Source organism: Nuphar pumila, chromosome 1, assembly GCF_984573655.1.
Source record: "Nuphar pumila chromosome 1, dmNupPumi1.hap1.1, whole genome shotgun sequence".
In the NCBI taxonomy this organism is placed as follows: Eukaryota; Viridiplantae; Streptophyta; class Magnoliopsida; order Nymphaeales; family Nymphaeaceae; genus Nuphar; species Nuphar pumila.
In genome coordinates, this window is record NC_143249.1 from 2,763,370 (window position 1) to 2,787,789 (window position 24,420).

General features: G+C 37.8%; 1 pseudogene across 1 annotated transcript; it reads left to right on the forward strand.

Moving 5' to 3' along the window:
* Positions 1 to 8,090: 8,090 nt before the first annotated feature.
* Positions 8,091 to 12,597, forward strand: LOC149847678 (uncharacterized; annotated as a pseudogene). The gene is made up of 5 exons (XR_016431162.1): positions 8,091 to 8,194; positions 9,207 to 9,462; positions 9,907 to 10,810; positions 11,762 to 11,847; positions 12,173 to 12,597. The product of XR_016431162.1 is annotated as an uncharacterized LOC149847678 (transcript).
* Positions 12,598 to 24,420: the final 11,823 nt, after the last annotated feature.

Below are 24,420 nucleotides of genomic sequence, written 5' to 3' on the forward strand. Positions count from 1 at the left end.
AAACCTCTTGCTTCCAATGTCTGTCTCCATAATTCTAACTTAGCATTAACCCCAGCTCTAGACTCATCAATCAAAACAATATCATCAGCAAACAACATACACCACGACACATTTTCTTGAATTGATCTCGTAAACTCATCCATCACTATAGCAAATAGGAAAGAGCTTAAAGCAGATCCTTGATGTAACCCAACCGTTATAGGAAAATTGGTTGTCACCCCTCCACAAGTGCGGACATTGGTTACTACTCCTTCATACATATCTTTAATTATACTAATGTACTTGAGAGAAACACCTTTCTTCATCATTGTCCACCAGAGAACGTCCCTAGGTACTCTATCGTAAGCCTTCTCCAAATCAATAAAAATCATATGCAAATCTTTGTTCCTCTCTCTATTTCTCTCAATAAATTGTCTAAGAAGATGTATAACTTCCATAGTAGATCTTCCAGGCATAAAACCAAATTGATTCTCCGATATCATGACAACCTTCCTCAACCTAGACTCAATCACCCTCTCCCAAAGTTTCATAGTATGACTCATGAGTTTTATACCACGATAGTTTGTGCAATCTTGTATATCACCCTTATTCTTATATAGAGGCACCAAAGTACTCTTCCTCCACTCATTAGGCATCTTATTTGTCCGTCAAATCTTGTTAAAAAGATTTGTCAACCATTCTAAACCTTTCTCTCCCAAGCATTTCCAAGCCTCGATAGGTATACCATCTGTGCCAACTGCCCTTCTTGATTTCATTTTCTTCAAAGCCTCTACAATTTCTTTCTTTTGAATCTTGCGCATGAAGTCACGATTCATCTCATGAAAAGGAATGGAAAAGTCTCCAAGATCCTGAGCATGACTTTCATTAAATAGCTTATCAAAATAATCTTTCCATCTCTCCTTAATCTCCTCATCTTTGACTAAAACCCTTTGCGTTTCATCTTTGATACATCTAACCATACCCAGATCCCTCGATTTCCTATCTCTCATTTTTGCAATCCTATAAATATCCTTCTTACCCTCTTTGGTATCCAACTTGTCATAAACCTCCTTATATACCTTATCTCTCGCGTTCCGAACTACTTTTTTAGCTTCCTTCTTTGCTATCATATACTTCTCCAAATTCTCATTATCACGACTTTTACTTAGATTTTTATAACACTCTCTTTTAACCTTAATAGCTAATTTGACATCCTCGTTCCACCACGATGTGTCCTTACCTAGCGGTGCACCGCCTTTAGACTCACCAAATACCTCCTTAGCCACCTTTCTCATGCCACCCGCTATCTTATTCTACATAGATTCTGAATCCTCCTCGAGACACCAATCAACTTCTTTAACTACCCGCTCTACAAACATTCCTTGTTTAGCTCCTTTCAGTGCCCACCACTTAATTCTAGGATCTATCCTATGTCTATCCCTTTTGCGGCATTGTCTAATTCTAAGATCTAAAATTAAGACTCTATGTTGTGTAGCTACACTTTCTCCCGGTATAACCTTACAATCGATGCAACAACCCCTATCTCTCTTTGTAAGTAGAAAAAAATCTATCTGACTCGTATTAACCCCACTTTTAAATGTTACTAGGTGAGACTCCCTCTTCCTAAACCAAGTGTTTGCTAAGATCATATAATAGGACAAACCAAAATCTAAAATCCTTTCTCCTATACCATAGCCTCCATGGATACTCTCAAATCCATCCCTACTAATGCCTACATGCCCATTAAGGTCACCGCCGATGAAAAGCCTTTCTCCATAAGATATCCCTTGTACTACTCCATCTAAATCTTCTCAAAATTGACGCTTAGTGGAATCATCTAAACCTACTTGAGGTGCATAAATACTAATAATATTAATAATATCCGTACTTAATACTAATTTAATAAGTAAAATCCTATCACCCTTCCTACGTACCTCAACTACATTATCTATAAACTCACGACTCATAACAATCCCTACTCCATTCCTATTCCTATTTATTCCTGTATACCAAATCTTATATCTCCAAGGTTCTATCACTTTTGCTTTCTCACCTACCCATTTGGTCTCTTGTAGACATAAAATATCAATCTTTCTCCTACACATAACATCTACTAACTCTACCAACTTACCAGTTAAAGACCCTATGTTCCAAGTGGCTAACCTAATTTTATGGTCTTGGACTAACTTCTTTACCCCCACCCGTCCAACAAAGTGAGAGAACCCTTGCCTATTTGACACCACACCCGGACGCTGGTATGACGCGTCGCTTCCGGGCGACGACCTAGCAACCCTTGCCCATTTATCACTGCCTCCGGGCTTATAGAGTACAACACGTCGCTTAGTAGGGAACGCCCCAACAAAATTCTCATATTGGTTCATATTCATAGGGTATGACTAAGTTTTTATGCTGGTTGTCACAGGCCTACCGCAACCCTCCTCCTTTATCCGGGCTTGGGACCGGCAGTCAGGCGGAGTTATCTAAAATATATATCATATACTGAAAATATAATTATAAATTGGATACAAACTTGTATGTACGGAGAGCAAAATGGCGTGTGCAGGTGTCAACGTGTGGGTACATAGGGCAAAATGGAGTACATATTTTAGATGCTACTTGTTAAACCGTTGCACCCATGCAGAACGCAGCTTATCATCAAAAGCCATAAACATCTCTCTGATATGCTCATCCCTGAATTCATCAGAAGCTCATAAAATTAGTTGCTTCGATCCTCATAAATTCTTTAATGCATTTTGTCACAGAATGTGCATCTTTCTGTGTCATATGTGCTGTTTTTATACAATGGTATTCTTCCAACTCTAGTGTCCTAGCCTTGTAAGATGCAGCAAGCTCCAGAATAGACTTGGAAATACCAGTTTGAATAAATTGTTGCTGGTCTAATCTTGAGCATTTTGTGCTACTCGACAAGAAGATGGAGATGGAGGGGCTGATTATTCTGCAGCATCCTTCTCTTCACTCCTTGAATCATCAACTAGTTCAGGCAATGCAGGAAAATGAGGTGCCCTTGAATTATTTAGTTCAGGAACAGCACCATCTAGGCGTTTATGTTTTCCCAACGGAACTGCACGGCGAACTTTTGCCCATTCGCTGTATAATTTTGTCACAGAATGAGATCGGTCCAGACTTCGATCCGACTTGAAGGTGGTGGTGGCGGGCCTCAACCAGATCTTTTATAGAAAATCCATACCCGAATCTGATAAGGATGACTTAGACCAAACCTAGTTCATACTTGGCAAATTTTATTCTTTATGTTTTTACATTGAAAATTTTCCAGTCTTAATTGGAAATCGGGTAAGACTTTGATTTGGTAAGAAACTTCATAAAACACACTTAAGTTCATATGCTAACAAAACCTCAGGATTCCAAATTTCCAGTGAATGTAGTTATTCAGAGAGGATCGGGTCAGAGGCACTCACTTAAAAATAAACGGCATCCATCAAACAACAAATAAGGCTCATTGTGAACCGTTCATTTTAAACCCTTCAAATGCTGTCCATCCGAAAATGGGGCCCATCCAAGTGAGGGCATCTCGTTCATACAGGTTTGGATGTCATTCATCTTGAGATCAATGGCATCCAGACCGTCAAAGCTCACTCTGACCTTATCCCATCTCGTAGTTATTCAGACCCCTTTCTTTGTTACCAAATCCTGATCTTATCAGATCTAGTACGGGTTGGGATCAAGTCATAGTTGACCCATTGACAACCCTACCCATAATTTATAATACAATCGAATCCATTCTAATCAAATTAAGTCAGAACTTCAATTCATTGCCACACTTAGTTTAAATAAGGTTTTAGTTTCTTATAGCTAGCGACTCGGCTTGGTTTTTATAGCTAGGGAGCCGAGCCATGAGCAACTCGTTTAGCATAAACGAGTCGAGCTTGTACTCAAGGTGTTCGGCTTGGCAGAGCTCGTACAGATAAAAAAAATATATTTTATGTATAATATATATTTTAAGTATAATATATAAAAAGAATAATGCATAAAAAGTATATTAAAAAAGAAGGATGAATGAAAAAGTACATACATAAAATATGAACTATTAAAAGTAATATATAGAATATATAAATATATATAAAGTGTAATAATAACATGGAATGTTTGTAAACAAGCCAGATCGTATTCAGCTCGTTTCATTTTAGAGATTAGCCGAGCCGAGCTCAAGCTCAATCCACTGGTAAACGAATACAACTATACAAGCCTGAACATGTCCTTTTCGTACATGTTCCTACAAATGCTCATTGCAAAAGGGAGACACGACTTGAGAGCGGTTCGAGGGAGCGGGTACAAGCTATGCATATGTCATGGCATATACCACGTGTACAATTTTTGAGAGTGGGAAAATTAGAAGAATGCCTCCCCATTTTTTCTTTGATACTAAATCTCTCTCTCTCTCTCTCTCTCTCTCTCTCTTGATTCAGATAAACCGCCAGACTGGTTTCCTGTCAGCCGATATTCCAGCAATACAGCTGAAACGACGCTCACCACCAGCTTTCTCATCAGGAGAGCCTCTCAGAGAGGAGGAGGTCGTCGATAGGAGCAGGACGTAGTGGGTAAGAGCAATTGGCTGGAACGATGTCCAAATTATGTTTGAAAATTTATTGGATTTGAATTTAGTATGAAATATAAGACTTAATATGGATTCAAGATCTAATTTAGAAATATTGGATTTTCTCAAAATTAATAAATATATTAATTAATTTAATTAAACAAAATAACCAAAGAGGGTGGGGGCACCGGTGGGTACACACCCTCTTGCCTAGACTTTAGTTTCCAAAAATTAAAAAGAAAAAAAGAAAGAAGAAGACCCCCACCCCCCCCCCCCCCCCAAAAAAAAAAAGTTTTGAAATAGCTTTTGTGTTGGGTTTTGAAAGTAAAAAAAGAAGAAAGGAAAGGGAGAGGGAGAGTCGACCAACCCTCCTTCCCTAGCCTTTTGGACTGCTAAGGCAAGTCCCAAACTTCATTAAAAGGAAGAGCATCCCACCCTATCTCTCTCTCTTTCTATTTTATCTCTTTCTTCTCTAATTGTTGAACGCTAGCAACCATTAGAGTTGTAATTGAAGGATTCTTAGAGTAGAGGACACGTCTAATCAGTTGAAACTCATATTCGAAGTTGATATCTCTATCATATAGGCTCAAAAGTAGATTTCAAGTATATAAAAAATGCAAAATCAAGATCAATGGTAATCCATGATGGATTAGCCATAGATTTGGTATTAAAGAGGTTTTAAATGTCTATATATGACATACCTCATGTTAACATGCTTCAAAATTATCGTTTTCTTTAAAAACAAGATTTATTTTGGGGTTTTACCAAAAAGCAAATTTGAAAAATCGTGTAGTTTTGTATCTCATATGCAAATTGGTTTTGCATAAGCTTATTTCTTATTTGTATGCATGATTAGATGACGTATGACGTTAAAATTGATGAGTATAATGTTTTAATAAATTTGTAATAAAATTAGTTTTATTAAATTACATGGTTGATTATGAAAATAGTATTTTTTCAAAGATGTGCTTTAGATCTTGGTAAAAACATGATTTTGGTTGTGTTAATGCATGAATCGATTTTTATTTTATGTTATGACATCATGATTGTTTGATTATGTGTGCACCATGATTAGAAATCCATAATTAGATGTAGTTGCATATGTGTTTTCATGTTGATGATTGAATTCAGAAAATAACTATATGATGTTTGTATTTTTCTTAACTGAACGATGTCGATGAAAAAATCATAATGCTCAAACAAATTAGATTTAGATGAAATCCTTTTAAGTAGGTCGTGTAAACATGTTCAAAAACTTCCAATAAATAGGGTTTGGCCAGAAGGTCAATCGTGAGGGTTATTGTTTCTGTAACGCGAACCAGAAAAACTGGCCTGTGTGCATAACCAAATCTTGTATGTCTTATCGTAAAAAATCAAATAAATCTATTTTATGATTTTTTTCACTAATTTTTGGATGTATTGTTAGACATCTTGAACATCCTATGAAATATAACAAAAAATTATGACTCTTGCCCGTAAATACCATAACTTCATCAAGTTGATGAGAACATGTTATAGAAAATTAGGATATGTGTAATTCTCTAATAGGGGTCCGAATAGATAAAAATATTATTAAAAAATCTAAAAAAATTATAAATTTTTAGATTGTGTGCTGAATCACTACTTCTTCTGGAAGCAGAATTCTGCACTTGTGTCTATTGACAGAAAAACTAGTTTCAGTCTAAAAATTACTACAGTAAAAATATAAGAGGTTTTTCTGATTTGTAAATTGAAGATGTTAGGAAACATTTGTACGTGTTACCCAAATTTTTATATTTATTGTCAGAGTTCTATATAAGCCGCGAGAGAGCCTATAACAACAATATGATTTCTGCTAATTACTTTATTTAAGTAATGCTTATGAACCTATGTGATTCGATTCCTATCATGCTCACATGCACATAGTCAATGTATAAATCTGTATACAGTCTATGAGATGTGTAAAATTAATATGTGAGAGCATGATAAATATGTGCATGATGATTATGTTGAATGCCATGTTATTTGATGCGATGAATCATGATGAGATAAGTTAAGTATGATGATAAATTCCATGAATGATGCATAAATGATTTATGTATAGGCATGGGCATCATGCATCATGTTGAAAGATATATGTAAAGCACGTGAGATGAGACATGCATCACGAGAGACCCTACAAGCACATAACTCGAGAGTTAGTCTGGGTTCAATGGAACCATTGCAATTTTTGTGTACACCCGATAATGAATAATTGTAATACATGCACATAAACTCTTAAACCTCAAGAGAGGTTTGACTCAAGGTTACTTTCGAGATAAGTATGTTACCACGAATCTGCCTCGAGGGTATTCTATAACGGCTATATGTTATTGAGGGCTTGGTTCGAATGTGTTGATATTTTTTCTGTGTCATTGTAATAGCATCTTGAAGTAGGCTTGGGCTGAAGGCCCTTGGTGCTGAGACACTTGAGTTGACTTGTGAGTTTAATTAATCAACACTAAGTACCTCTTCAAACTAGTGTTTATTTTAGAGATGGTATGCGGTACACACGACCAAGAAAAGAAATTATTAACTTGGAGAGCAAGGCATCTCCCCGGTGCCACATCCTCAGTGTAGGGAACCGGGACTACCTAATAAGGCCTAGGTAGATAGCTTCACAACTTTGTAGAGTAGTAATCGATTCCCTAGACTATTGGAGTGTCTCTCGACTATTGGCCGACTTAGTGGGTGTTTGCAAATCTTTCTGAGTCCATAGAGTTGATAAAATACATGATATAACAAAAACTCTATTGGATTGGTTAGATCAAAGTTGAGTCCCTAAAAGTCTACCCTTATAGGACAAGAAAAGAGAAACAATGCATTAAAAATGATGTTCACATGTTTCAATTGTTGATATGTATTAAATGATTGTATGCAATAATGTATGATCTTGATTACTGACAAGTTTAAATGTAGGTACTATACTAAAATGTAAGTTAATGTTGTTTATTTACCTGTATGCTAAAGTGTGTGTAGGTAATCTGGATTTATGATAAATGATTGATTGATATGAGCATTGCATACTTTGTGTATTTAGAATTTATTTTTTTATTTATATGACAATGCTATTGGGGTACGGTTTGACCTCTTACTTTTACCATTTTTTTCAAGTAATGAGTAAGTTGGTGATGCAGTATGTTTGTGGTAGTATCAAGATGGACGCCATTGTTCTCTTTTCAAATACTCGGTTTATGTTTTAGCTCTTGGGCATTTTAGATATTTTAATAACGTGTTAAGACTCTGATTTTATCATATTGAACATTAAATTAATGAATGATTTGTTTAAAACTCTATTTTCAATCATGTATGTGTTGTGATTTGATTGTAGCCTGTCTAAGTTTATTTGGGTTTGCAAATGGCTTGGATAGCCCTCCAGTTGGTTTAAAAAAAAATCTCTGAAATTTTCTAATATAAATTTGGAGCATTACAACCATCCGGGTTGTCTCCTCTGAGGCGACGTCGAAGGGGGTGGACTTGGGTAGGTGTTGGTTGGTGCTTTAGGTGGTGGGCTCAGGCGATGGAGGAGGCTGCGAGCTCGAAGAACTTGGCCCATGAGTTTGCAAGTAGGATCATGGTTGGCTTCGGGCTTAGGCCTAAGGTAAAAGTCTCTCTAGGGAAAGAGTAAGAGGAGGAAGATGGGGGCCAGCATCGTTGAATGGGCAAAACTAGGGTTGTATTCTCCTTATTTTTTTCATTCTCAAAATTAAACACTTGGCGAGCTAGTATATGCCATGGCATATACCCGCTCCCTGGAACCTCTCACGGGGACATGGGCATTTATTCCAATGAAGTGGATGAGCAAAGTAGATTTCTTTAATATCCAAAAAAACTTTTATTTAGGTTTTTATAAAGTTTGACTCTTTGAACCATATTTTAGGATGTATTTGAACCAAATTTAAATCCGATCCAACTTAATCCAAACCGTGCTACGTTAATTGTTGGAGTAAGATAGATTGGAACGATAAAGACCTAAGATTTTGGACTTTGGACCCGCACCACGAATATTCTTCTTGGGAAAATATCAGGAGGGAAACTGTCGTGTGATATTGTAAAACATGGATTTTCTCAGGAAAGATTATGGAGACTACCAGCATATATAAAAAATGTATTAAAATATAAAGAAAATTGTAAGCAATATAAATTTTTTTATTAAGAATGTGTTTTTACTTTTTACCCGTCAATATTGTGTTTTTTGACACTACAACAGCTTCTACAATAAAATCACATGATATTTTCAATGTATTGCCAATATTTATTAATTATTACTAAATCTGTGCATTTTTAAGTCATATATAAATTCAATGTTAAATTACTAATTCAAGTTAAAATCATAACATAACCATAATGTATTTAAAAACTCGCAAGTAAATAATTTAAAAATGCACAAGTAAATATAAAATAACTGTCACTATTGTAAAGAGGGCATGGTGCTGTTATGGAGTGTCCGAGATTTTTTTTTTCGTGTCGTGCCGCTGCGATTCACTGAAGAGTCCACACGAGATACTTTCCGTGTCCGTGGACTGTGACACCAGATTGGTGGAGCGTGGGGCATCGCAGATTCAATGATGGCATTCAGGACCTCAGAAGCTTAAAAAATTGAAGCTTTTCGCACCACCAAGTTTCCATGTGGCAGACCACCATCAGAATTCTGGCCGTCTTCCGCCCCAGGAGGCGTGTGGTGGTTCTGCAACAAGGGTGGTGGGTGGTCGAAGGTGGAGGACTTCTTGGGACAGGACGCCCACCAGGTTCTTGGGGTTGCCCCAGATTGCAGCTACGCCGAGATCAAGGCGTCCTTCCGGAAATTGGCCAAGCAAACCCATCCCGACATTCAATCGCGTGCCGATTCCACTGCCACTGAAAGATTTCCTCAAATTCTTGCAGCTTATGAGGTACCATCCATTCATTTTACTCACCCAATGATCCAGTCTCCAAGAGGATGTTTGAATGTACTCAATTGTCCGGATAAAATGGGATAAGTTGAGGTTTAATGTAATTCCTCTGCTTATCCCAGTAATCTGGATAATGGGGTTGTGTTACATGAAATTTAGTTGATTTCTAGGAACTGCTGATTTGAATTTGGTTAAGTTTGTCACCCATTTTACCACTTTCCTTGGCATTTCTCTCACAAAAATTATGCCAACTACAGTTATAGATGGATGGTTTCTTTTTTCTCTTTCTTTGTTTATCTGAAATTGGAATTGTGGAAGCTTGCATTTCTTGTTAATATATGCAATTGGACGAATTTCAGTCTGATAGTGCTGCACCATTTAAATCATTATGTCCATGAAAGTAAAGGTTTGGACTGAAGAGAGTCTTACGAATATGAACTGCAGATTCTTTCGGACACAGAAAAAAGGGCTCATTATGATATATATTTGTAAGAAACCATCACTGCAGAAGAAATCTGTGAAGGTTTCAACAATGTACATGTATGATGACCATATAGCAGCAGCAGGGCAGATAGAAGTTGTGGAGTGGCTAAAACGCTACCGCCTTGGAATTCACGACATCCTGTTGGAAGATATTGTGGTGGGTTCTAGCTACTTGGAGCAACTCGAAGGTGAATTCTATGCTGCTGTTCGAAAAGCGTATTTTGGTCCGGATATTGACTCCATGGATCTTCTGCCAGAGTGTTTTGAAGCGGAGGAGAGGTCTGGAGAAGAAACTGCAGAAGTGCTGCACCTGGTCTCCGGGCGCTTTCTCTTTGGATTTGTTCAGATTATCAATAAGGTTCCTGGGCGATCATGTGGTTCAGTTGAAAGATTAACTTGCCTGCAATCTGTGGCTGCTAAAGTTCAGAGCTCCAGCTTGCATACAAGTTCATGCACTGATTTCTCTTCAGATCTTTGTTTTATCGAATCTGGATCTTCATTGGACGAGGAAATGACACACCAGCTGATGCTGAAGAGGAAGCATCATGAAGACGATCGACCTGATGCTTATAAAGATCTAGAATTACATATTGCTGGCAATGTCATTGCAACTGCAACTAGGGTTCCTCCCAACCAACCTCATGGAGAGTTACAAATCGAAGATTCTGATGACTGCATAAATGTATTCCTTTACGCACCTCATGAAGAATTTAGCTCGGCATCTATTTCAGGAAGTTCAGCTAACTCAAAGATTCTTCTAGGTACAATCACTGGACTAGGAACTAGCCCACAGGAAGGTTTATGCTCTGTCTATGACAGCGGTGGTAGAAAAACCCATATCATCATTAAACACAGGACAATGTGGGTTAGTATTCCTCTTTTTTGAAATTTACTAGTATGCGTCAATTAGAAATGAGATTGCGAGATGAGGGGCTAGATGTACCAAAAATAATTGGCAGAGTAAATTATCCCGTATTGTTGCTAGTTCTACAGTACATTCTCTCAAGAAAACCACTCATTAAAGGATATTGTCAAACATTCTAAGAGCAACAGGAATGCATAAAATAATTAGTAATTAATATTATTATTATTTAGGATTCATTGCATACTATCAACATGTACTATTGTTGTGCCTCATTGATAACCACTTGAGAACTAGTTAGATATTTCAATGTGATCTTATGGGGCTGTCATACATCAAATGGATTTCTTCTACGGTGGGCTTGTTTAGCATGAGAGTTATGAACTCCAGATTTTTAATCACCAATGGAGTACTGCATTGTGGTTTGGTAAAACAAAACTTGAGGTATTTCAAATCTATTGGGTGACAGTATGTCTGGAAGTAGAGATGACCAGTTAAACTTTACATGAAATTTAGGCATGTGCAGAATCTTCATTGTGTATGCATATCTCAGCCTCTGTCCATATAGCATTTACAGACAATGGTAATGTATACTACAACAAGTGAACAAATTAGGAGGCACAATATTCATGAAATTGCAGTCACATGCTTTTTCATCAGTAAGGCAAAAAAACCTTTTCATCTGATGAGGCACAATGGCCCAATATAAGTGCTGATAATGTTCCTGACAGATAATTTAGATGATTCTGCTTTTGAGAACTTGGGCTTGGTGCTTTATGACAGTATAAAGCTAGAGATCTAGCTTTGTAGGGATCATGTCTGGGAACTCGATAAAATATAGTCAATTTCATAATTTCCAGATAATTATTTTGATAGGTATATGTGGTTACCTATTTTAGACGTATTAGTTTAGGGTGAAGCAATCATTGTTCATATGTTTTAAATTTGGTACAGGTGAAGCACATTCACTGGTATCAGGTTGGTGACCATGTTTCATCTTGTGAATGCAGATGCCGGCGAGCCCAACTGCCTTCCAGCAAGTATGTTGAAATATCACTTTAGTTTTTTTTTCATGGTTAATTGAGGCTATTTAATATTGCATCCACGCATTACAGATAAATGCATTTAGCTATGTTAACCTATTTCACTAGTTGCTCTTTCGAGAGCGCATCAAATGCAACACTGTTTTATATAAGCATATCAAAACACACACGTGTAAACACAGATACACACACAAACAAACAAATAGGTCTTTGTATTTATATGTAAAATTTTAATCTTTGGAACCTTGATCATATTGTTTGTCATTTTGAGTTGCATTCACATTTCTCTAAGCATTCTCATTGAATCAACTTCATTTTCCAGATTTTGGCTGTTTGAACCTCGTTGTGGCATGCATAACATTGGTGGTTGGTGTGTTGAAACATTTGGACGAGATAGCAAAGGGAGGATGGGCGCATCCAAAAGGCATTGGCATGATGTTGATATTCCTCATCTAGAGAAGGAAGCTGAAAGGTTCGTCTTATCAGAAACAGGAAAAACCATATAGCTCTGTTCATTGCTTAGGCTCTCGTGCTTGATTGGTGACTGTGTCTTAATTTCTGCAATAAAATGGATCATTTCTGATTCTCAGAATAGGTTTCTGCCATGGTTACAGATATCACCAATATGGTTAAGAAAACTTTCTATTTTCTTAATCATATTTTTTGGTTTTTCTGTAATAACTTATTCAGCTATTGTTTTCTAAATGCTTTCTCAACAAACTTTACATTTTCCATGCATAATGATTTATATACAGATTTATGTAATTATTTTTATGGATAACAGTTTACTACTAAATCTACAGCTGCTCTTCTTGCTAACCCTTTAAAATAGTTTATGCTAACTGCATCTCACCATCCTCCATTTCTTTGGTCAAAATACTAAACCAAATCTGTCTGTGACCACAACTTTTCTAGAAAGGGAAAAGTAACATAGGACACAACTACTTTTTAATACCACTTGACATCAACTGAGAGGTGACTAAGGACACGGCGTAAATGATTTTTATAGATAATTATTGAAGATTCAAGTTTAGAACAATGAGAAATTAATTAGAATTCAGCTTCAAATAAGCTCAAAAGGGATCAAAATTGGAAATAATTGAGAAATAATGAAACCTAGCCTAGGCGAGAATCCAGGTTATCATTTGAGCCAGCTTGTCATTTGGACTGAATTGTTGTTTCAACCCAATTGTCATTTGTACTAAGTTGTCATTTGAACCAACTGAATCCAGATTGCATCCAATCAACTGCATCACATGCATTTTTGCATTTTCGCCCGTATTCTCGTACATGCATTATTATTATAACTTTTCTCCATTTTGCATACATCCGACTTAGTTTGGCAAGACCTCTAGACATTAGGCAAAGAGCTTAGGAGACCTTTGTGTGAGGCAAGATATTGACTTTGTCTTGTAAATCTGACCTTGTTTGGCAAGACCTCCCAACATTAGTCATATAGCCTAGGAAACCCGTGTGTAAATCCATGCATGTGCCAAAAGAACAAAATGCACACCATCATTGACATTTGTCAAAAGCCTTTTGAAAAGATCTCATGTTTGTCAAAGCTTTTCAAAATTGTCATTCATCTTTCAAAATTAGTGTGTCTATTTTTTTGTTATCGACCGAGCTTCACACGCTCGACAAAAAAGAGAGGCATATGTAGACACCTTAATTTTCACCAATCATATCTTAAGGATTTTTGTTCAAAAGTATGTTTTCTTAAAACATTGATGTCTTTTATTTAGAACTATTGAATCTACTTCAAATGATTTTTTTGCTTAAAAACTGATGTTTTCAAGCTTTTCATCCAAAAAAAATTGAATAGGACATCATAATCTTTCCAACGCATCAAAAACCACCTCAAATAGACATCAAGAACAAAAGTTATGACCAGAACAAGGTTTTCAACATGTTTAAATCTAGTTCTAGATCCATATCCATTTTAGATTGTTGCCCATAGATTATCGTCTAAACCCAATTATCATCCTTACTATTTGGATATGGACCCTACTTGTCATTCCAAGTATGAATTTGGACTTAAATTGAATGGATCTGAATCAAATCTAGTTCTGTTGGTGGCCATGCTATTTAGGTCTAGATCAAGTTGTCACCTAAGCTCAGTTGTCATTTGAGCAATTTGGATCTGGATAAGATCCAAACCCATTTTATCCGAATGAAAACCTTGGTTGTATCTCATGCTCAGATGAAACTGTGTGTGTCTTGAACACCACTCACCCACACAATGAACATGTGTGCCATGGTTTAGAGACTCATTTCAGGGAAACTGAAATATGTAAACAAGCAAAATATGTATACTAGTATGAACTGAAATTTTCATAGGGTCCATTTGCTTGAAATTGACTATTGGATCATCATAATTGGATAAAAAAATGTGATTTTGTATGCTTGAACATTTACAAAAATTTTGAGTTATTGATTTTCAAGCCTTAAAAGATCCTTCTTATCTTCTTATAAATCAAAATTGGATGATCTAACAGTCTATTTATATAAAACCAAGCATCTAGATTGCATTGGTACGGTGAAATTTTAGAGAAAAAAAAAGTATAAAAATCTTGGTGCATACCTGTTTACATATTTACTCCTCATTTCATATGTTCTTGGACTTTGATTTGACATTCTGGACTTCTTTTATACAACTGGAGAAACCCACCACATGAGGTCATTGGTTTAAAAACCTTGCAAAGAAGAACGTGCACCAGTGGATTTGGAACTCACCTTTTTTTTTTGTTAATTCAAGGAAACCCCCTCCTCCATCACTGACCATACATTGGCTGGCCTCAACTTTGCAAAACCCTTGAGGTTTTTCTTGCCACCGAAGAGTACACCCAGCTTTGAGCCTTCGACCTTACAACAAAGGACACCACCTGTGGGTTTCAAACTTGTGACTTCGGGTCAACTTTGTGACAATCACAAGTCACCTCTACCAGATGAGCAGAGCCCTTGTGAGCAAAACCTTCTTAATGATGAGCGAGGTCAGACCTAAGGGGTTTGGCATAGTGGGATGGGGCCTATACTGTTTGACGGGCAGTCTAGGTTCAAAATCCCATGGGTGTCACCCCCTGCATAAGCCTAAGCTTGGCAACTCCCTGGGGTCGAGGGGGTAAGCCCTTGGAGTTTTATGCCAACATGGACACAGACCGTTAGTACGACAGGTTGAGCTAGGGTGGCTAGGTATATGCGCCTTGGGGGCGGTTTCTCCGAGTAAAATAAAAAAGGCTAGGTCTGTCTTAATTATTGGCAAGTGGCAAGGTAAGAGCATGACTTCTTTTTTTTAGAGAGAATGATAAGAGCATGGCTTGTTTTATTCATTATAGCTAAGAAACTTATAAAATTCAAGCAATTGCAAAGAAAGATGTTGAAATACATAATTTTTTTTTTTTGAGGGTTGGGGAATAAATTGACAGATCCCCAAAAAGCTAGACACTTTAATTAGACTTTGAATTTTCTTTTCCAAACTCATCGATGACAACATAAAAAAGTAAAATCTTAACTTTTCCTTAATGGGCTTAACACTAAAACGTGCCTACTACCCCTCTGCAGAATGGTCAAATGAAGGGTAGATTTAATTCATTTGCAGCAAAAGGAAAGGCTAGATGAGAAGGAAAAAGAAGAAAAACCTCTTTGATCAATCAAGTAGCCATCAGACTTCAAGAAGTAGTTGAGCTTTTGAAAAAACCTAAAGGCTTTGTGTTGGGGGCACCCATTTCGTAGACCATAATCATAATCATGATCACAGGGAGGCAAGCCAATTGAAGCGTGTTAATGTTGAATTATCACTTATCAGCCATGCGAGCAACCATGAAACTAAGGATATGTTTGCATCGGGGGACAAATGCGGACCAGCCAGTTGACTGGCTCATCTCGCCAAATGCCATTGCATGGGGCGTCCCCTTCAGCCAACATCATCTGGTGCTATCAAACGCGGTACACACTGCTCGTGGGTCGGCTTGGTTTTAGGGCGTGTTTGCGTTACATAGAAGGGTGTCCCGCTCGCTGCAGAACTCTTTTTTCTGAAGGCAAATTCAACTCTGATGCATGAGCAGGAGCGAGACACTACCGGGCTCATTCGGATCTATTTTCATTATTTATTTATTTTTTAAATTATTTAGTTTGAAACTTAATTTTGGATCTTATTGCATATCGGATCTATCTTATATCCATATTAGGATCAGGCTTTCTAGGGTTGTTTTATTGTTCGCTATATATACTCATAGTAGAGAAACAAAAATAGAGCTTGATGAATGATTATTAATGGTTTTAGTTATTTTTCTTTAATTTTCTGCTATTTTCTCTATTTTCCATAGTTCTTAGTTTTGTAGTTGTGCTAGGGTACCGGTTTAGGAGCGATCTTCCTGTTCACTGCATCAAACCCCCTACTCCTACAAGGGAAATGACTCCACGTAAAGGAGGAGGGAGAGGGGTGTGTTGGGTTAGCATTGATTTTAGGTGCCAATTTTCACAGCTCATGTTTCCATTATATAGTGGTGGTTGAGGAAATGACATTTTTGTAGAAATCCCCTATTATTTGTATGATACACATGCCACAAGAAGCCACTTTTCTAAGAGAAAAATGCTTCCCCACGGGGAAAAGGTGTAATCCTATTTTCATAGGAAAGAGATCTTTTTTGCATTCGTATGGGACCCACTAAATACATTTCATATAGGAGTATTTGTTTCACCTTCCATATAAGGGCCATTTGTTTCATTCCCACATAAAGGAAAGATATTTCATGGGAAAGGGCGCAGATTTTTAACAACTCCTGCCAGTTTCTCATTAAAGTTAATTCATTAGTATAAGCGGAGGTAAGAAAGAATTTACACATGAAAAAGAGGTGGTGAAAAAACTAGGATCCATTGTGCAAGCATGATATTTTTGGACTATGATGCTTGAATATCTGTTTCATCTATGGTGGAAAAAAGAGGCCAGCTCAACAATTTCTTACAAAAATTACATGAAATAAACGGTAAGAAAGAAAGAGGCTCTCTTTCTTATGAAAGGTCTCTTTTATAAGAAAGGACAAGAAACGACACCTTCTAGGAGTGAGAGGGATATGGATCTCATATCTAAGGGTCAGATGGGGATGAGGAAAAACAAGAAAAAGTAGGAATCTACGCCCAAGAAATTTGGAAAGACTCACATGCCACTCATGAGTCTCCCTTCTCCATTAACAACCTTAAATAAAGGCATAGAAATTGCCTCAAATGATTATAAAAGTTACAATCCATAAATTGTACCAACAGGGGCTCTGCTTGTCTGGTAAGAGCAGCTAGTGCACGTCACTTTGTGTTGGAATGTTGCAAGTTCAAATCCCAATCGTATCATTGTATAACTGGTAGGGGTCTGCCTAACCCCGTCTTACCTTAAAAAAAAAAGGTTACAATCCATAAACTGATTTTTAGGAGGCGCCACTTCAGCATGGAGGGCGATCTTATCTTCTCTCTTAGTAAGGTAGATAATAGAATCATATTTCCTCTTATCATCAGAGTTTCTGTTATAAGAATCCTTGATTTTAGAATTCTTATTCTCAACCTTATCGTGGTCCTGAATATGCCCCCTCAAGTTCAAGGTGCAGTCACCGATCTTGAGCTTGTCCTGAAGAAAAAGAAATGTTTGTGTTAGGAAAACCACGAGCAAGAAACAACCAAAAGAAAACAAAAAACAAGAACGATCAAACAAAACACAAGAAGAACACAGATTTACGTGAAAAAAACTCTCCTCAAATCCGAGAGAGAGAGTAAAAAACCACGGCCGCCCAGAGAAAAATCTTATTACTCTTTTTCAACAGTTACAAGTTGGGGAAAGAAAAATGAGAGTATAAACTAGGCAAGGGCGACAACCCTAACCCTAATCAAATCGGGTTTGATCCACTGGAAACCGGGTCCCAAACATAAGTCCAAAAAAAAATTCTTCTGGGAGGGGGGGGGGGCGCTGGCCCCTATAACCCCCCGTCGGGGGCAACCCCTTAGACCCCCGTCCGTTGACCGTGCAGCGGGACCCGCGTTGGGGAGAGCCCCCGGACCCCCCTTCCTGCAAGGGAAAAAACAATGAATCAGGCTCCACAACTCATCAATCTCCCACTTGGAGACTGATAAAAAAAAAATCTCCAATTGTCTTTCTTCCCAAACTCTTCTCTGAATCTCTGGAACGACATCCCTCCCTCATGCTCAATGAAGGAGTCCAACTGAGGCAATGCACAACCTCAATTTCTCAGTGGTCACACCCTTTGTCAACATATCTGCTGGATTCTCAGCACGAAGGATCTTCTCTAATGACAATGTCCCATCATTTATCTTCTCTCGAATATAATGATACTTTAATTGAATGTGCTTTGTCCTTGAATGAAATACTGGATTCTTTACAAGGCACAAAGCACTCTGACTGTCATTGAAGAGAACACTATTGTCCTGTTTCTTTTCAATCTCCTTTAGAAAATTCTTCAACCACACCATCTCCTTTCCGACTTCAAAAATAACAATATATTTAGCTTCTGTGGTTGAGAGAGCAACACATTTCTGAAGTCTTAACATCCAACTTATCACGGTGTTACCAAATGTAAACACATATCCGGAAGTGCTCTTCCGTCCATTCACGTCTCCACCAAGGTCTGCATCTACAAAACCTTGCAAGTTTGCACTTCTCCCACTGAAACCTTGCAAGTTTGCAAATCTATAGGGGGCTCGAATATAGCAAAAACAATGAATCAGGCTCCACAACTCATCAGTCTATCCCAACAACTTTAGTCATAATGCTGACTACTTGTTCTTGAGTGCTGATATAACAAACCTGAAGTAATTTCTTGTTGACATGATCCCTGACAAAGTCAAAATCAATCTCAATATGTTTGCTTCTCTTGTAAACAATGAGATTTACTGTCATATATGTTGCACTTATATTATCACCACAATACCGGTGGATGTGAATGATGAATGTCAAGTTCCGATAATAGATTTTGAAGCCATGTAGTTTTAGTAGCAGCATTTACAAGGGCTTGTATTATGCTTCATGTTAGATATGAGCACAATATGTTGTTTGCAGGCACTCCATGAAACCAAATTGGATCGAAGATAGTATAGCCCCCTATAGATTTGCAATCATCAACACAGCCTGCCCAATGAGAGTAAGAGAACATAGAATATTGAGACCTTTAGATTTTGACATGTGAAGTCCAAGATCCAAACTTCCTTTGGGATATCTGAGGATATGCTTGACAACTTTCCAATGAGTTGTGGTCGGACAGTGCATATACTGACATACTTTGTGGAATGAAATGGCCAATTTAAGTCTTATGAGAGTAACATATTGCAAGTAGCCTACAAGTTAACCATACTTGGTTGGATCGGTTAATGAATCACCATCCGAAATGGAAAATCAGGTAGGAGATATTGGTGAGTTTACTGGTTTGGCCCCATCCATGCCAAACTTTTGAAGGAGATCAATAATATATTTTCTTTCTTAAGAGAATCCCTATTGACATGTAGACAACTTCTATACCCAGAAAGAAGTTAAGTAGTCTAAGATCTTTTAATGCAAATTCGTTGCCCACTGAATTTATAAGATTTTTAACATGAGAAGAAGATTTGCCAGTGACAATGATGTCATCCACATAGATGAACAGGGGCCCATCTTTTTGGATAAACAAGGATAAGTCAGTATGAGACCCAAGAAACCCAAGATGTAAGAATTAGCTTAACCAATGGAACTAGGCTGGCGGAGTTTGTTTTAAACCATACAAGTCCTTGAGAAGGCGACACGTGATTTGAAAATTGAAAATTCAAAAATCCTAGTGGTTGGCTCATGTAGACTTCTTCTTTGAAATACCCGTGAAGAAAAACGTTATGAACATCCAATTATCTAATAAGCCACCCCATGGTCACAACTATTGAGAGAATAAATCTAGTGGTTGGGGCCTTAACAACTAGGCCAGAAGTAATCTATCCTTTTTTCTTGAGTAATCCTTTGACAACAAGATGAGCTTTAAAACGTTTAATGTGTCTATCAGCTCTATATTTGATCTTTAAAATCCATTTGCAACTGATGATGTTTTGGTTTGGGGAAGGAAGTACAAGTTTTCAGGTTTGGTTTTGAAGCAGGGCATGAAATTCATCCTGCATAGCATGTTGTCATCTTTGATAGGAATGAGATACCAGGTCGCCATATGAACAACTGAGGCTTGAGGGATCCAGTTTGGGATCTAGCAACCATTTGATGAGTTTGAGTAGGTTCGAGTGGTTGACTGGGAAGGACAGGTGGTGGGGGAGATGGATTTTGAGTTGCATTGTAACTAAGGTAGTCCAGACGAATAGAAGTAGGACTCCGGGAGTAATGTACAAACATTGGGGAACTTGGTGAGGTTCCAACAGGTGGGTCAAATAAATGACTATGTAGAGGAGGGCACCAGGTTACTGGGGTTGCTAACTTTGGTGGGATTAGAAGCTAGAGGGAAAGGAGCAAGAATAACTTGAGGTTGCTTGCGAGAGGGTTTGAGAATATAATTGGTTTTGAGTTAGGTAAGGTAACCGACTTTCATTAAACACACCTTGAGCTTGAAGCAATTTAGAGATATTTCTATGCTCTCCTCCCCAATAACTTTGGAGAGTTTTGATTTTTCTGTAAAAACAAATTAGACATATTTCTTGAAAATTTGAAACACATTTATCACGACCCTATCACATTTAAAATTGCATCATTGAAAGATAAGTTGCGACTTTTACCTTTCTCACACACAACATAGAGTTTAATTTATTACTATAAAAAGGAAATCCAAAATTATTCAACACATGATTCATAATTCGATAAGAGGGATGCCCGGCCTTTCGTGCCACTTGTCCATCGTTATCCTTTCACCAACATATGCTTGAGCCCACGAAAGATGAATCTGGTACATGCCTCCTTTACTTTTTTTCTGAAAAAATTCATAGATAATAAATTTTGAGTAATTTTTAAGACATGTAAACTATTTTTCATGGAAAACTTAGAACTTAATGAATGAAAAATGAAAGAGCTTTTGTGATCAATTCGCAAACCTACCCCATTGTCATTGTCGACTTTGAGATAATAATTTTCTTAATAATCATTGTGTGGAGCTAAATTGTTCAGATCTACAGTAATGCGGTGTCTGGCACCAGAGTTGGGAAACATGCATTGTCTCCATAGCTGGCTGACGTTGGGGCAGCATGATATCCATACCTGAATTTTCCACATGCTTGACATATAAGATTGTTTTTATTTGGAAAATCTTAATTATGAGACTGCCTTCCCGGGTTGGATCCGCATCCACATCCACCATTTCGATCCATATTTCTGTTTTGCCTTGACTGATTTTGATTATGATATCCTCTCCTTCAATTTGATTGCTTATTTGAATAATTTGTAGATGGGCTTATAGATTCACTAGGCTCAACAACATCAACATGAGCCTCACGAGTAAGTAACAAACCATATAATTCATCTAAAGAGAGTCTATACAAGTGTAAATCAATGACTTTAAGAATCCATATTCAACATTTGAAAGGCCAGTTAATATATAGAAAATTAAATCCTCTTCAGCCACTGGTTTGGATGCAAGGAGCAAGGTGATGGGCAAGGACCTTTGCCTTATAAAAGTAGGTTGAAATTGTATTTGACCCCTTATTTAGATTTTGTAGTTGGCCACAAAGTTGCTATATTCGAGCCCTAGATCTAGCTGCATAGCTAGCCTTAAGCGTAGTCCAAACCTCAAATGAGGATGACAATCCAACAACTTAGCTGTGAACCATATCTGTGAGAGACGACAAGATCCAACTCAGTAGGAGTTGATCTTGTTTTTGTCACTGCATATAGACAGGGTTCGCGATAGTAGAAGATTGTCCGGGTTGAGAGAGAAACTTATCCGGGCATGGAGTGGTTCTGTCGACAAACCCAAGAAGCTCAAAGCTTTTCAGTAGAGGTGTGAACTGTGATTCCCAGAGTACAAAGTTGCCATCAGACTTCACATTCAAGAATAGTTGCAGATTGTTTGGGGTAGTCAACATGTTGGAGAAGGGAGGCCCTGCTGGTGTTTGATGAGCTCTCCATGGATGCAGGTCGACTATGCTCTGATACCAAAACAAGATGAAAAAAAAAATATATCAAACACACAAGAGTTAATGTGGTTCTATTATAAGAAGAATCTACATCCGCCAAATTAGGAAAGACTCGCACACCGCTAGTGAGTCGCCCCACTCCATTAACCACCTTAAATAGAGGCATACAAACTTGCTTCAGATGATTACAACAATTACAATCTATAAATTGATTTTTAAGATCAGGCACCAAACCAACATGCATGGCGATCATCTTGCAACCTCCCCCGTCACCTTGGCAGGCCTGCGGTTGTTAAAACCCTTGAGGTTCCCTTTGCAGCTTTTGTCCTTGCAGCAAAGGGACACTTTTTGGGTTTCAAATTGTTGATGTCTGGTCAACTTGGTGACTTTCATATGACTGGAGGGGCTCTGGGATCCTTACATCAAATTACATTTTGATGAATACATAATTTGCGAAAAATGGGTGGTTCTTTGAAATGATTTAAAGCGTTGGGCCAGAAAATCTGCCTTTTCATAAAAACCACAGCTTGAAGCAATGGTGGTGACCCACTGCTAAATTTGGCAACTTTATTAATGGAGTTGATTGAAATCAGAGAGACCATGTCAACATATGATATGACGTCCATATTGCTTTTTTGAATGAAAAGTAGTGATGCTTTTTGTTCTCTTTCCAATGTGTTCCACAAGGGGTGCACCACAAAACGCACTAAGCAGAAACACTTGCCCCACTGCATATTCCTCACCGTCTAATGCGTTCCAACTCTTTAGACAATTCTGTAAGGTCAATAGTAGGGTGGTCACTCTATGGTCGTTCGTATAAAGCCAAGTACTTGCCTTAATGATGCATGATATCTTCTCAATTATTGCAACATAATGCTATAAGTTAAAAGGCAATTAAACGTGCAATTCAATTGTTTTGTCTTTGTAATTTTTTTTTATTATTCAAGGAGAAACAACTGTTATTTTTTCCGACATCTCGATTATGGGTCGATAAGTGCCATGTTGACCATCGCTCTGTTTCTTTCTTTTTTGAAAGAGTAAAGACGAAGATTTCTTTAAAAATCAGTCAGCAGAGACCATAAGTTTTCGTCATACAAATAAAATAGATAATATAATTACAGCCGATGAATCATTTACGAATTACAAAGGAAAGGCCCCAGAAACCGATTACCAATCCATGCAAGATCGTTCGGCCACCTCGCGCTGGCCAAGTGGAACATTGGGTTATGGGCCCACATCGCATTTTCGCTGTGTGCATATTGGAGGTGTAGGTGTGCTGGTGTCTATTATGCTGTGCTACTCGAATTTTTTTGTCAGTGTTGTTCTTCTTCACCGGACCCCATTTGGTTTGGTTTTGGAATGTCGGAGGAAAAAACATTGACAAGCGATCCATCGCCTACCACAGTTGTTTTAGCGCGTCATTCGGTTGGCTGACGTTGGTTGTTGGTCGACGACTATTAAGGTGGCCATTATTGTACATCCTTAAATTTTGGCTCTTCCGTCACAACCTAATGTCAGCATAAAATGAATTGCGAAAGAGCCACTTATCGGATGCGGTCATGAATGATTTGAACGGTGTTTCGGTGGATGCCGGTGGTCGATGTTCTTCTCAGCCAATCAACGTCCTCAATGAATGATGAGTAGGACCCTTGAATAGATAGAAAAATCATACACTAATGTAGCACTCAACAACCACGTATGTCCTCATGGTAGTCTTCCTAGGATGGATTTCTCTTATTTATAAGAAGATTTGGTATAAGCTTATAATGAGTTCATAATGAACACTACTGCAGGTCCTTAATGGGCATGAATAGACAGTTGGGTCATATCTAGGTTGAATCCACCAATCCAAAATCCAACACATATCTGACAAAGTGTACAGTGCAAATGTTGTATCTTCCCAATGAATAACCTGCAATTTTTTTTCCATCCAAATCCGCCACCATGTCCATACGAGCCAACATTCCAAAACCCATCTCCACTTTACCAAAACATTTGTTCTGTAGTCTCCGGATCATGCTCACACAAACACCACCAGTTAGGGAACTGAACCCCCCGAGTATTGACTCATGTTTACTAATAAATTCTTGCTAACCTTCAGTCTTAAGGCAAGGGACACTCCAATTATCAAACTCGTGGCGTCCTTAGGCATGAACGGCTGATCCATGTAGCCACGTGTACGGAGCTAAATCAGGTCATTTTGAAAATGAGTTTTCTGCTCATCTGAACATCACGGCCATCAGTTACGTGTTCCGGGTGGATGTCACGTACCACATACCTTTTTCCTTAACTGCTCGGCAATGATTAAGCCGAGAATAAAAAGAACAATTTGTAGGGACCCCTCCACATTTTTTTCTTCTTCATAAAAACAGGCCAAACTAACAAAAAATAAGTCATGTTAAAACTTTTTCATGTTTTGATAGAAACTTGGATTGGAGAAATGACGGGTAAGTTTTTCCTTATCCCAAAACTTTTACCTGCAATCAA